This window comes from Podarcis gaigeae (genome assembly GCF_964106915.1).
Source record: "Podarcis gaigeae genome assembly, chromosome: 9".
Lineage (NCBI taxonomy): Eukaryota > Metazoa > Chordata > Lepidosauria > Squamata > Lacertidae > Podarcis > Podarcis gaigeae.
In genome coordinates this window covers 62,773,095-62,789,122 of record NC_139685.1, presented here as the reverse complement: position 1 = coordinate 62,789,122, position 16,028 = coordinate 62,773,095, and the positions used below count along the sequence as shown (strand labels likewise).

The 16,028-nt window shown below is 40.7% G+C and overlaps 1 protein-coding gene across 7 annotated transcripts in view; it reads left to right on the top strand.

Moving 5' to 3' along the window:
* Window positions 1–16,028, top strand: part of GRID2 (glutamate ionotropic receptor delta type subunit 2) — an 835,972-nt gene that overhangs the window by 89,189 nt on the left and 730,755 nt on the right. The window lies entirely within an intron of this gene.

Sequence of the window (16,028 nt, the reverse complement as noted above, 5' to 3'; positions counted from 1 at the left end):
TAAAATAAATAAAAATAGTCCAGTGATGCAGCTTCACATAGAAACAGAATATGTACAGATGTATCTGAAGCGTAAAGCAAGTTTCTTCCTTACTGTTTGAGTGAACTTCTCATTCAGAGTTAAGGAACAGAAGGTATTTTGGGAAAGTTGGCACTCAGGCATGCTTGCCATCTTTTTGAGGGAGGATGATACTAAGTGAATCTGGAACAGGATGGCGTGAACTTTCAGTGAGGTAGAGGACTCCAAGTGGCCATATCTTCTGGGATGATCATATAACACTGTGCTGCTGGAAAATGTAAGAAACTCTGGCAATGTGTTAGAATCAGGAAGGCAGAAAACGAATGATTTCCCAAGAAAACTGTAAGTTACCGTAAGGGTTTTAGTTCATAGTATTATTGTGTAACCCTTGCAACCTACTCTAGCAGCTTAACTAGGCAGATTACTTCTTCAAAAAATTACCATAAACAGGCTTTTAGAAGATTTATCTGTCAAAGGGATATAAGGGCACTTGTATCCTTAACTGCTATCACAACCCTTGACACCAGAATCTTTCTCTCCCCTTCTCTCTAGTTTCACGACATCTTAACAAATATCTGCCCACAGAGAAACTTATGACATACACCAGGATGGTGTAGATAGCATGGTACCATCCAGATGTTATTGGGTTCCGGCTCCCATCGGTCCTGGCCAGCATAACCAATGATCAGAGATAATGGGAACTGCAATATAACAACATCTGTAGGACATCACATTGGAGATCCCTGCTTTATCCAATTTCTAATAGGATAATATTTCTAATTATTCTAATGGAGAATAATTGGCCTGGAGTTCCCTCACCTCCCCAATTTTACATAAAAGAAAATTAGAAAGTGTTCTCAGAAGGGCTGGCATTGTTTTTTGTGGAGGGGCTAGGGAAGAGTTTCTAAAATGGAAGCAACTTTTTCAGAGGAATGAGATATTAAATGCATGACTCACTCCTGAAAAATCCAGTCAGACTTTGCCTATGGTCATTAATATATTCATGCATTTTCTATATGTACAGTGGTACCCTGGGTTAAGAACTTAATTCGTTCTGGAGGCTTGTTCTTAACTTGAAGTACCACTTTAGCTAATGGGGCCTCCTGCTGCTGTTGCGCCGCCAGAGCATGATTTCTGTTCTCATCCTGAAGCAAAGTTCTTAACCCGAGGTACTATTTCTGGGTTAGCCGCGTCTGTAACCTGAAGCATCTGTAACCTGAAGCATCTGTAACCTGAAGCGTATGTAACCTGAGGTACCACTGTATCTCTATAGAAAAAAGGTGCATTATCAGATTTGGGGCATAAACTGAGGCTGTGTGTGAGAGAAAAAAAAGAAACAGTGTATTTCTGGATCTTGGTTGTGTGGGGGGGGGTGTTGAATGGTTAAATATTTTCTACACTGAACCATCACAAAAATATCACACTTTCACTGTTTCAAAAGGCTTCTGACAGAGACTCTTTCTTTTTACATATACTTCAGAAGTCAAGTACAAGCCTTTGCTTAAGAGAACTTCCATGCTGTGCCGATGTCCTAGCTGCAGGTCAGCATAACACAAGTGATAAAGGGATATAGGAGTACTTATATGGGTTCTTAAAGGATTGTGGCTTTAAATAGGTTCCCAACTCTGGAATTAATGCAGAATACTCAGATAAAAGGTTGTGTACAATAGCTTCACTTCAAAGTCCATATGAATAAACTGATAGTGTGAAGATAAAACGCCTTGCCAAGGAAAATTTGTGGTGCTGAGTAGGTAACAACAACAACAAGTCACTGACAATAATCAACCGATGGGTGGGATTCCTTCTTCTCTTTAGACCTCCTTGTTTTACTATGCTTAATATTGTAGTTGTGCTTCTAGCCCCAAAATCCACCCCCATGGAAATAAAGACACAGTGGAGACAGAATTTAGTTTAAAGGTTAATGGAGAAATTTTGGGCACAACTTTATTAAATACACAAGCGTGACTGGTATTGGCTTAGGCACTGGTATCAAAACTATAACTGGCTCCTGCCCACCCTTCAGGAAGCCTGGAAGGCTAAACAACCAGCAGTGGGAGCTCCATCAATGTATATTGACTGGTGTTCACCCCTGGGGTTCCCGGGGGTCCTTGCATGTCCCTAGCCCCTCCCTGCTCGAAGCAAGAGAGGGTCCCCACGTTGCGTTGCTGAATAAATACCCCCAACCCCCAACCTTGCCATGCTGCCGATTGACTAAAAGCCAGTGGCATAACTGTGGCACCACCGGCTGGAGCGGGGCAAGCCCCACCCACAAGCCGGTTGGGGAAGAGTTCCAGGGCCATGCACAACATGGAGCCTCTGTTAAGAAGATCCAACTTACATTATTAGCCCTCTTCTGGAATTGCAGTTAAGAGTTCTGTGAACATGTAGGGAGCAGTGGGGATGAACATGGCAGCTTCTCCCTCCCTCTGACGTACCTCTCCAGTCACACTTTAACTGATGGAGGGAAAAGGTATAGTAGGGAATCTTCTGCACTGATTTTCTAGGGCTCTAAAATAGTTGAAGAGCCACCATGAGTACAGGAGCTTCCTTGCTTCAGAAGCTGGCTCCAATAATAATAATAATAATAATAAATTTTATTTATATCCCGCCCTCCCCAGCCGAAGCCGGGCTCAGGGCGGCTAACAACAATAAAACAGTACAAAAGTACAGCACAAACAACACTCTAAAATCATTCATTATAAAATTAATTCAAATCAAGCCACTGGCAACCATTGGGCCAGAGCTCCGCGAAGATTGCCGAGGGAGGGAGTCAGGCTGTGCCCTGGCCAAAGGCAAAGGTAAGGTAAAGGTAAAGGTACCCCTGTCCGCAGACACTTCCGGGTCACGTGGCCAGCGTGACGAAGCTGCTCTGGCGAGCCGGCACCGGCACAGCACACGGAAACGCTCCCATAATAGACTGGCTCAAAATTAGATAAAACAGTAGGTGGTTCACTGTACATCATATTGGTCATAGGATATTTTTTACACAATTTGTTTTGGATAGTCACCAGTATCACCACAGATGGTTTCATTATGCTCGCTCTGTTTTTATTAACACACTAGAGAGCACAAAGAGTATTGCAAGGGAACTGCCAGCCAGGATAATTAGAAATCTTAGTGGATAAGCCTGTTGAATATTATGTGCCGACTTTCATTAATCACTGGTACACACTAAGCATATCTATTATCTTATTTAGTCCTCTTGCTACCTGTAATTTTCTTTTATGTCCCCATCTCTATCACAAAGAGACTCTTCAAAACCACTGACACATTGTCTTGCCCCATTGGCACATGTCAATGGCGCACTGGCACATGTCAAATGGTGCACGTGGCGCATTTAGACAAGAAAGATACATTTAACTCACACATTTTTTTGTATGATAACTCAATATGCTGGGGTGATTATAATTGTTTAATAATAATATTATTAATTTTTATTTATACCCCACCCTCCCCAGCGAAGGCCGGGCTCAGGGCAGATAACAAGCAATAATAAAAACAAGTTGAATGAACCAACTTAAAAACAAGATTAAAATACAACATTAAAATATTGAAACATTAAAATATTAAAATGCAGCCTCATCACAGGAGGAGAAAGAAAAAAGAAAAAAGAGACCCTTTAGCTAATACCTTCATATGTAAACACTGGGCAACATTTTCGTTTTGTGAATATAAGTGGGACTTTATATAAAAGCATAATTATCTCATGTGAACCACAAATATAAATTGTAGAAGGTATGTTTTAATAGGGTTAAGAAAATGGCCACAAGCATAGTTCATAATGACATTTTGAACTCTTTAAATAGGACAGTCTGCATTAGCCTAATTGAATTCTAAGGGGAAAAAATAGTTAATTGATATTTGTGTGCTGTGCTGAAGCCATTCTACTTACATTTGACATGTCATTCTGGGTTGTCATGGTTGTAAATTATGTGTGAATAGAACAAATAATGAGTTTGGGTAATGCTAATCCAGAGGTCAACCCAATTTATTACTGGTTTGTCATAATGCAAGAGCTTTTAACAATTTTGCAAATGTGGTAATAAACCCCCTTCCACAGAAGAGCAAACTTCATTAGTTACTAACCAATCTTGTTGTGAAAAGCACAATCAAAGACACACATTGTGGAAAACAGCATTGTTATAAAGCTAAACAATAGCTTTTAGTACGATAATTACAAATTAGCAGTTAGCATATTGTTTTCTGTTGTTTGTGTAGGAGCTCGCTACAAGGTGAGGTAATGAAAAATAAAACTTTATTTCCAGTGAGTCCTGGGAGCCTGCACAGAGTTAGTAACTAAGTCCTCTAGCTGGAGCACAACTCCCTGTCTGCAATCCAGGAGCTGACCTCCTGGGTCATAGCTATTTCTCTTAAAGGGGCCACTTGCCAGATGTTTAGTTGATAATGCATAAGTTATAGTGGGTAATAAATATATTGCAGTCACTTTAAAAGCGCATGCCAAACAATTTTTTGCAATGCCTCTACAATATTTTAGAGAAGTTGAGATACCATTTTACATAAGTAAGCACCTAAACGAAACCCACAGCATCATCATGCCGCTGTTCTAGTGCATACTGTACTGTTCATAAGTATTCAACTTTACAGTGTAATCTTCAGGTCTCTCTGTTTAGCCCTCTGGACTCTGCTTAGGCCACAACTCACACTGGCCCTGCTCAGCACCCTTTGCAGGTGCTTTTGCCTGGCTGGGACGTGTCCTAGTGATAATACTGCTTGCTTGCTTGAATGGATGGATGGAGAGTTTTGTGTGTATAGAAAATATATGGTGCGTGGTGGTAACCTACTGTACAGAGGTAAGAATCACACTTGTTGCTGTGCCTACTTTTGATTCTGGCCTTTGACTGAGCAGTCTGGGGGTGGATAGGAAAAAATACAGAGCTGTGGGGTTTTCTTTTTTACAACCATCAGTACAGACCAATTGAGTGTCATGCTCACTCTTTCAGTGTAGCACAAGACAGAGATTTACTGTGGAATGATGTTCATGATAAAATACAGCTTGCAAACTGAAGCTGACATGATATTCATGAGTAACAACTTAAGAAATAAAACGAGTATGGCACTGAACCACACCAGGAAGGAAAATGCCTAGATTTTATTGAGAGTTTTCTAGTTGTTTGGAATAGCCTGCATTAGCTGTCAAACACATCCCAAGGAACAGTTTAACAACACCTTCTTCATCTGCCAGAAAGGCTTATTTTGAAGAAGGAAACCCCATGTGGTAAATCCGGTAGCTGAAAAATTAAGTTTTCCCTAAGGACAGCCTCAAAACTTGAATTTCATCCCAATGGAGTAACTGGCTAATATGTCAGTAAATGGCAGATTGGCCTTCTCTGCCCGCCCCCCTTTTAATGTGATTACCAGGCATTCTCTATCAATTGATTTGAACCTGTCTGTTCTGTAAAATTACACACAACTCATACAGAAAAAATATTATTATTGGTGTGCCTGTGCTTGAGAACAGATTCTGAATGGTGGTTCTGATGGTTGTCAGAAGCAAATGAAAAAGAGCCATTAGACAAAGTGCTATACAGGTCCTGAAAAAATATTATATAACTGATGCAGACTCTTTCATTTTACAACCCTGATAGCAGGTCACTGTTCTTTCCAATCTTCTCTAGACTTACTGTCATAATTCTGTAAGGCTCTGCTATTAGGTGATGCTTCATACTTTTTCATCCAAATATAGTACTCAGATCAGGGAGAGTGTGATCCAGTTGCCAAGGATGATGGGAGTTCATAGAATCATAGAACAGTAGAGTTGGAAGGGACCATGAGGGTCATGTAGTCCAAACCACTGTAGTGCAGGAGCCTTTTGCCCAATGTGGGGCTTGAACCCATGAATGAAATTAAGACTCTCATCTTCTGTTGACTGAGCTATGCTGGAGGGCTATCAACGTGTCAAGGGCCATTGTTCATTTTTTCTGGGTTAGAGTATTGGTGTAGGACTGAAAAGAAGGTTCAAGATCCCAACCTGAAGTCATTCTTTTCCAGCCATACTTAACTCACAAAGTTGAGAAGATAAATTGGTGGGAAGGGACAGTTATATATTCTACTCTGAACTGCTTGGTGGAAGATTGGAATGCAAATATAATAGCAAGAAGAACCTGAAACCCATTATCCTGAAGGAAAAAAAGCACCCAAAATCCAAAGCATTGCTTTACTCTGGCTATTTAGATGACATCTATTGTTTTAAAACATTCCATTTATTTGAAGGTTGAATATTGACCTAGCAGTATCTAGTGGAGGTACTAGGAATCCAGTCTCCTTTGCCCAGATAATCATATGGGACAAGACCTCCATGGATTTCAATGTAGGCACTGAACATTTATTTCACCAACCCCAATTATCCAAATCCAATTGGATGGAATACTGTTGGCTCCAGATTGCAGGAACTGGACATGTTTAGCCTGGAGGAAAGGAAAGGAAAGGGGAGGAGAGGAGAAAATTTGCTGACAGTTTTTAAATATTTAAAAGACAGGGAAAGAGATGGAACAGCTGCTCATCTTATCCACTGAGGACAGAGCATGAAAACAAAGGGTTTAAACTACTGGAACAGAAACTGTTGTTAAGTATTAGGGAACTCTTCTCTCTAAGAGCAATTCAGCAATTCAATAAGTTCCTTTGGGAAATGGCACCAACAATATCTGGAGAACTCTAAGCGAGACAAGTGGGAGCTGTGTACACTGTCCCATGTACACCATTCTGTATAGCTACCACAGCATGTAGTGATGCCTGGCCTAGAAGGTCTTCATTGAAATTGCCATGACTAGCACTGTTCTTCCACTGAGGATGATGTGGTCTTAGTCCTTTTCTCATATAGGAAAAGGAAGCTCCGATGCTTATGCCATGAACAAGGTTTTTGGGCTCTAATGCAAGCAACAGTGTAACACAGGAAGCTTTACCAAGTCAGACCATTAGTATTGTGTACTTTACACTGACTGGCAGTAGTTCTTCTGGGTTTCAGGCAGGGGTCTCTCCTAGCCTTGTTTAGAGGTTGAAGGTAGGATCTCCTACATGCAAAAAAAGATGCTTTAAAGAGATGTGGTTTAAGGGAGGTCAGTGATGGTGAGCACTCAAAGGTGATGTAATTCAGAAACCAAACAGGAGCATTCATTTTTTAAATTTTGTTTTGCGGGAGCTCCAAAGTTATCTTGCACGATATTCCGAATGCTGTGAACATTTTTGCAGCACTGCAGTTTACAAAACACACCACTCTCTCATGCTAGAGACTGCCCATCTTGATCTTCTTCATCCTCACAGGGTGAACTTTGCACTTCAATCATTTGGCATTCAATCTAGCTTGGCAATCTAGCTTGGTTATGTAGGACAGTAACTTGGTAGCATCTAGCTTGGTTATGTAGGCAATCTAGCTTGGTTATGTAGGACAGTAACTTGGTAGCATCCAAACTGCTGCAGCAAGCTGTTGTTTTCAGGCTGCTGGTGAAAAATCGTTTGTATTTCCTTTTCTACCCAAAGTCTGCATTTCCTATCAAATGTGCATGCTTTGTTTGTTTATTTGTTTGTTTGTTGCAAAAACATTGCTCAGTTCTAGGACAGGTCATCTGCCATTCTTCCTAGTTACTAATGATCTAAAATCCTGCCTGTGGAAAAAGCAGATTTACAGCAGTGAAACCTTCAGTCATATTTTAAAAGAGTGAATTTTGTCTCTCATGGTAATTTTTAAATGTATAATTCATACAATTTAAGTCACATAATAGGTGCTGTACAGACAGTCTCCTCCTCAGTTGCAGTGATGGCATGTGAAATTCAAAGGAAATGAGACTAAAGGGAAGAAAATCTGTGAAAGGATCTCCTTACAGTCATCCCTTCAGAGCACAGGGAGAGAGTAAGCCCTCTTTCGTACGTGTTAGGGTTGGGAGAAAAATTTGATTCACTTTGTATTTCAAGGTGAACCTGCTGACCAGTTCTTTTCACCATTGCGTCTAGGAATGTGCACTGTTATCGTCATGTCCACACCACAATGGCAGAGACCTAGGAAATATAGTTTTGTCAAGAGACTAGGGATCTCTAACGAAGAATGCTCAGCACTGCACAGAACTTCTGGGGTTCTTGGTGAAAGCCTTTATCGCTTAAACTGTGCAGTGTACTGTACTACTGACAAGGTCCCTCCCAGACTATACACAGCTTGAATAATTACGTTAGTGCTAATATGGCCTACAATACTGTAGTTATTTCATAAGCCAATTATTCCTACACACCTTTCCTTGCAGAAGTATAGGGGCAGATAAGGTCATAAATGGAGAATCTATTATGGTGGAACTCTCTCTGGTGGTCTTGTGGTAGGCAACCTGGAAGGTGGTGTGTTTGTTTGGGTGTGTGCGTGCATTTGTGGCTTGAACAAAAATAAGTAAGACAGTTTCAGTCATGGTACACTTATCCTACCATGCAGCAGGCATGTCAAGACAATGGGAGGGTTTTGGATTTAGTAGATCCATAGTCTTCCCTGTTCCTCCATGACACCCTGTGTTGTCTGAGCAGTAAGGAGCAACAGTGGTTGTGCTCTCAAAAGTATCTAGGAGGATGCTTCCATGAGGCACTTTCCACCGCTGGGTAGGAAGATCTGCAAAATGTGTCCACTGGGATGCCCTGACCGTGACCATAGGAGAGCACTCACAAAGAGCAGTTTCTAGCCAAATTCCCACTTATCTCTACTGTCCTGCAAAGAAGTCATGACACTAGCCCAACTTCATTAACCCTGGCTATTTTGCTTCATCTTACCCACCCACAAATACCACAGACTTTTGTCTTCGTTAGTCCCACCAGAATTAAACAGATCTGAATAACTACACCCTTTCACTCCTGATTAAGCACAAGCTAAATATATAATGTTGCCTTTCACCCACACCACTAATCTTTTAGATCTATGTGTGCACTGAATTATTTCACTTTGACTTTTAATTTCCATTTTGGGCATGGGATGGTTGTTGGGGCTAGAGCCATCTCCCTCTTTGCATAGAGATTTTAATGTACGTAGCAATTTCTGTATCTCCACAGTGCAGTTTTTGAATTTTAAAATTCACACAGCTCCAATTTATTGAGATACAACTTGCCAAAGAATTTACAGAAGAGTCCAGTAAAATTTAACCATCTGTGTGATTCTTGCTCCTCATCCAGTGTTGGGACTGTTCTTCCCAGTCTTTATATGTGTGAAGCTTTGGCAGAGAACATGTTGTCTGTGCAGCAGATGTGCTGAAGAATTAAATTACTGAATCCTGCTATTCATAATTAACTCTACAAAGATGTTTTAGGTCATACTGAGGGACTTGTCAGTTTAATCTGGAGACCTCCCAGATATGTTTGGTGTAATCATATTAATCTGTCACCAAATTTGGCACTGTCATATCTAGAAGATTTTAAAAACCACATGTCGTATGAAAATTTGGTTGTATTAGATGGGTTGATGTAGACGCAGCTGGTTCAGTCTCTTAACTACAGTTAAAAATTGGAAACAGCCTGGGGGGATTTTGTTTTCTTTCCCTGTGTGCCTTTTTGCTGAAAAAATGTATTTATTTTTTATTATATATATTATTATAGCACTGCTCAATCATCTCCCAAGGGAGGTATACATTTGTGTGTGTGAATATTTTTAAAGAAAATAAAATATAAATAAAATGATAAAACAAACTACAAGAGCAACAAGACCTCAATAATAATCAGGCAAGAATTAAACTGTAAAGTATGTAAAAAGCTTGGGGAAATTAAAAAAAGGGAGTAGGGAAGAACTGTGTTGCGGGAGCTGAGCTGTCCTTGTGGCCTGGACACTTTCCAGTTCTGCTCCAGGATCTGAACCCTGTGGGGAATAATAAATCTAGGGAGGGAAAGACAGCTAGACTGACATGATGAGTGAAGAGGGTAATACCATCAAGCCCTCTCCAGTGAGGATTCTTTTAAAAATGCTGTAGATAAATAAATGGAGTGAGTGAGTGAGTAAACAAACAAACAAACAAACAAACAAACAAATAAATAAATAAGTTTACTGCTTAATCTGGACTCATTTTCTTAGACCTTCACAAGTAAACGGCTAGATATTTTTTATTATTATTTTTGTGGAAGCTGAAACATTGGTGACCCCAAAACAGCTCTGAGAGAGCCAATCCCCCACAAGCTCACTGGGACACTGAAGTGGAGATTTTATTCCATGGAGCTACAGGAAAGGACTGTGACAGCGGCTTAAGGATCACATTCTCCTAAATGGCAGTTAAGAGACCAGCCTCTTTGCCTACTTTGTTGCAAAAGATAAAAGGGGAGGTGAGAAAGGCTTTTTCTCAGTTCTCTAAATGTATAAAGCATTTCAAGAAATCAAAAAGAAAAAGAAAAAAGTCCAGTCCAATTGCTTTCATTCCCTATAATTCTTTAAAACAAATTGCCTCTGAAACAAAGTTTCTGTGCTTGATGAGGCTGATATATTAAACTGCAAAGCCTAGGCTCGGAATAAATCTGCTAGAAATGCTGACACAAATTTAAACAGTCTTTGTCAGATTGAAATACAGCACTTTTGTTTCAACGAAGCTCCTTTTTAACTAGTGGTGGTGACTGCATTTATTTTTTATATCAAGTGTGTATGGTCAATTATAAAGACCCTTCTAATCTGTCTTGCTCTGTAAGCGTCTGAAGACAGGAGAGGGGAAGGGACCATGAAAGGACTTTGAATAATATGCTGTTGAATATGAAAAGCTGGAGAGGGTTATTTGTTTAACGCTGAAGAGTTGATAAGACTAAACAAAGTCTACTTCCCCACATTACTTTTCTGGCACAGAAATCAATCTACGCATTGGCAGAGTAGCTCCTGAAGCATATCTTAGGACCATTAAGATAATGTTGGGAATTATTAATTAATGTGGATGGTGGTGGGGCTATAGAACTGAAAATGTGCTAGCACTTGGCTGATTGACCATTTAGTTTAATTACAACTGAGGTAGAATTTTGAAGAATATTTTTTTCCTTTTGTTTTGTTTCACATTCATAAATCTGCTATTTGTTCATTCCTATCCTGCCTTTTCCAACCATCCATGCACATTTTTTATTCTTATAACAACTCTGTGATGTAGGTTAGGCTAAAAATTAGTGACTGGTCCATGACCACTAAGTGAGTTGCATGGCTGTAGGGAAATTTGAATGTAGGTCCCCCCCATCATATAAGTCCCCCATGGGGACTATTTTGCACTTGCTCTCTTAAATATACAGTTGTATTTGCTGATATTCACAAGCCATTGTTGCCCGTATATATCCCTCTGTTGCTTACTTCACCATTGACATTTTTAAAGTAAATTCTTAATGAGGGGGCCAACATTAATTGAGTGGTATTGCTATGTAATAATAATTTATATTAAGTTTTGTACTCCTGATAAGAGGTTGGCATTGCCTGTCTACTTACCAGAATATGTGAAACAATTTCTGGATGATTGTGTAGCAAAAGAACTAATGGAGATAATATAGGCAGCTTTTTCTTCAGTCACCATTTTTTAACATTTTTTAAAATACAGGCAGCCTCCATTAATTACAATTATGAATTGTTATGCTGCCAATTTTTCATCCCCAGGACATTGGACTGATTAACTATGCAGAGAACTTTGTTTACACCAGGGTGGGTGGCCTGTGGCTTTCCAGATGTGGTTGGGCTACAATTTCCACCATCCCTGACAAATGGCCATAGTGGCTGATGCTCATTGGAACTGGTAGGGCAGAAGGGAGGAAGACTGACAGTAAATGGAACCAGAGCCAATGGAGCTAGCCAATTCTAGTCGTCCCCCCCCCCCCCATGCACCTCCCTGCTGCAAGACCAGCACTGAGACCAAGGAGGAGGAAACTTGACAACCAGTGCCACTCCCTAGTGTGGTTGTACAAAAGGCGGCAGGGCAGGCGAGGGGAGTTGTTGATGGCAGTAAGAGTTCACCCCCTCCCCAGTTACAGGTTATTTCATACTGAATAAAATTAATCCAGGGGAAATTTCCAAAATTGGAGAAGTTTTGCAACTTCTTTCCACCATAAAATTTAATAGTTCTGTACCTAAAAGTTTGCTTTCTTTACCTTGATAATAGGTTGATCTAATCAGTGTACTAGTTGTTTTATTTATTTTTAGATTTATAAACCACTTCATAAACAAAATCTACTAAAGTTGTGTACAATATCATAAAATACAAAAGGTTGTGCACTCGATAAACTAAACTCAAAATGATTTCTATATTCTTAATTACATGCCTGCGATTGAAACCTAGGCTGCAGTGTAAACATTTGTTTAAACATGCATTTGCTTCAACAAATGATTGGGTGCTCAAAGCTTTTCCTCTCTTCCAGCACCTGCTGTGCTTGTGATATTTATAAATTGTCACTAGGTGGCTCAATAGTGCTGGTTACAGGGTTAGTGGGTATGTTCATAGCAGGCACAGCCCCCTAGAATAGAGCTTGTCCTTTCATGCTCTATGGTAGGGAGCAATAAGCTATTCCTGTTCTAGAGGAAGAGGCGGCATTTACTTTACACAAACAAGCAAATACTAATGGAAGCCAAAGCAGATTGCCCACATGAGAGGGCTCTTGGTAAAGAAAGACTGCAGTAATTGTTATGGGAGTCATTTTTTTAAAAAAAATTCTGCGTGAGCTATAGTACAATTACCTGGGATAAAGATATAAGGTGGAAACCCTGTGAGGCTCTTAGATCAAGTTTACTGCCATAATTTGAAGCATAATTCATTCTATTGACTTTGTTTCATAACTATGTGAGTTAAAATATATAAAGGCATGTACTCAAGTGAAAGTGTTGCTGTGAACCATATTACAGTGGTACCTCGGGTTAAAAACTTAATTCGTTCTGGAGGTCCGTTCTTAACCTGAAACTGTACTTAACTTGAAGCACCACTTTAGCTAATGGAGCCTTCTGCTGCTGCTGCGCCAGCGGAACATGATTTCTGTTCTCATCCTGAATCAAAGTTCTTAACCCGAGGTACTATTTCTGGGTTAGCGGAGTCTGTAACCTGAAGCGTATGTAATCTGAAGCGTATGTAACCTGAGGTACCACTGTACCTAGGTTTACTACAAGATGCTTATTTTTCTTTTTAAATAACCCACGAAATCCAATATGGGTATTCTTACCTCCAAATGATTAACTTGGTATGGAAAGAGAGCAGGAACACACAGAAAACCCTTGCCAACAGATCCCCTGCTGGTCCTGCTCCCATGTTGTCCCTGCATTGGGGGCACATCTGCAGAGGGCAAGCCTACTGAAGTGCATAGATTGATTGTTCATGGTTCCAGCTCATAGGCACAACCTATGCAGATTCAGTGGGGTTCTTTTCTGCAGATGTGATGTGCTTCAAACACATGGACAAACACATGGGGATGAGGCTGGCAGGGGACATGGCAGTGGAGGTGGGGCAACTATACCGTACCCCATTCTCTTTCCACATGATGTTTATCACCAAAGGGTGTGTGTGCAAGGATACCTGGACAGGTCCACAAGCAGACTTGAATTCAAAGGGCAGTTGGCTAAAACAAGTCCCCAATACAAGTCCTGGGACTGCTGACATCAAATAATATTTATTTCCACTATTATTGTTGTTTAGTCGTGTCCGACTCTTTATGACCCCATGGACCAGAGCATGCCAGGCACTCCTGTCTTCCAGTGCCGGCCACAGTTTTTTGTCAAACTCATGTTGGTAGCTTCGAGAACACTGTCCAACCATCTCGTCCTCTGTTGTCTCCTTCTCCTTGTGCCCTCAATCTTTCCCAACATCAGGGCCTTCTTCAGAGAGTCTTCTCTTCTCATGAGGTGGCCAAAATATTGGAGCCTCACCTTCACGATCTGTCCTTCCAGTGAGCACTCAGGGCTGATTTCCTTCAGAATGGATAGGTTTGATCTTCTTGCATTTCCACTATAGCCATTGCCATATTGAAGAGCATTCAGTGGCAATGGGACTTTATGGTAGCTCCCAGAAGATATTCACTGTGACTATCGTTATCATTACCACATACAGTAGTGGCTCAATTAGAAAAGCAGTTTAAGTTGACGTTGCAACCAAATACTAAGCATCCCTCCAATCTTTCCTAAAACAACAAACAAACAAACAAAACACCTCTGAACAAATAATAATGGAAGAGTTTTCACTCAGCTCTAGAAAGAAAAAAGATAAAAGCAACCCATTCCCTCCTTATCTGGTCCAATGGCAGCATAGAGAAGCAATTCCATAACATGACAGTGCAAAGCATTAAGGTTGGCTCTTGAATCATTTCCCAAGACAAATAAGTAATTAAAAATCTAACTACCAAGCCAACTAGAATATTCATTTGGCTTTTATCCCCTGTAGAGAATAAAGTCTTAAGATGCTTGAATTACTACAGTTGTGGAAGCTTCTAAAGCATTTCATCCTACAAGGATATGGCTCACAGAGACATGCTATCTGATTCCTGCTCCCCTCTGAATGGTCCTGTGAACCAGTTTTGGCTGCATGGTTGTCTCATTTGCTTCCTATACAGATGTGTTCATACATGACAAAGAAAGAGATTTTGTGGCCTTACAGGTGGGGTGGAAAACGTCAAATTTTGAAATGTACATGCCTTTGCTCTGTAAACAGCTGTTCTGCACAAATTCACCAAATGCTTCCAACATGCCTCAGAAGCCCTTTTCAGATGTTTGGTACCTGTGGGCATCAGTGGCGTAGCGTGGGTTATCAGCACCCGGGGCAAGGCAAGTAATTTGCGCCCCCTAACCCATGGATTTGCGCCCCCTAACCCGTGGATTTCCCTAACCCCCAGATGTTGCGCCCGGTGCGGCCGGCCCCCCCTGCACCCCCCACGCTACGCCACTGGTGGGCATAAAACATGTGTACAGGCTTCTGAGAAAGTACCTGGTGAGACCCACCTGCTTGAGGCCAACACAGCTGCCCCCTCACCAAGATGTGATTTGAATTCATCTGAAAGGTGCCAATGTGCATGCAGATGTAAGCATTTTTTCTTTCTTTCCAGGGCCTGCTTCCCTATGGAGAGGCTCCCATGCACATACTGCTGTATGTCTGTAGGCCCCGTTCAGATTGGTCCTGATCACCCATAAGATGGGGGCATAGGGGGCATTGGCATCCAGGGAATGGGGCTAAGCCACCCATATTCTCATAAGTCCACTCATGAGCACTGAATGACTGAACACTGCTGTGGTCTTGAAATAAATGTGAGGGCTCATAATAATAATAATGTTTATATGTATGGAGAGCAGAAACAATTGAGCCCTGAGCCCACAGGATGTCGAAAGGAAGAACTATAACGACAGGTCAGTGGCTCCTCTCTTTGTGTGAAAAAAAAAGCAAAATTGCACCATTTGTGTAGTTATACTTGTATACCATTAAGAAAGCAGAGCTTTTGAAAGGCTGGCAGTTGCAGGAGCTAGAACATAGATATTGATAGATACCATTGTAATCTACAGTGTAGCTCACAGAGTTTAGGGTTTATAAAGATGTCTACAAATTTACTTACAGAAAACTTAAACCAAAGCATTAGCAAATGTGAGAGGGGTTGCATTACTAGGAGATTTTGGCACATTAGTGCATGATTTACACAATTATTTTTACCAGCTCAGCATCACTGCTCTATTAAGAGGGATAAGAAAGCTCATTCCAGAAGTATAGCAGTGCTATAGTTTCCTTGGGCTTTATCACATATTTGTTCAATATATCAATTTTATTTAAAAATTTTGCACAACAATACTAGCACAGTCATGTAACATTTGTGAAGATTCAGGGTGGGCAACAATCATCAGTATATCACAATGCAGCATTCCCAGCCCCCCCCCCCCCATGGTGAAGCTTTCACACCATTCAATTTATTCAGCTAATTAACTTGACACTTTAACTGATCAGTAAAATAACTGTATTAAAAGCACACACCAAGAACTACAAACTACCACATCTTAGAGCAAGTCCTTATCTCTACTTCTGCAGTTTGGTCTAAAGATAAGAAAAATGATTTAAAGCACAAGGCTGGCCCACTAT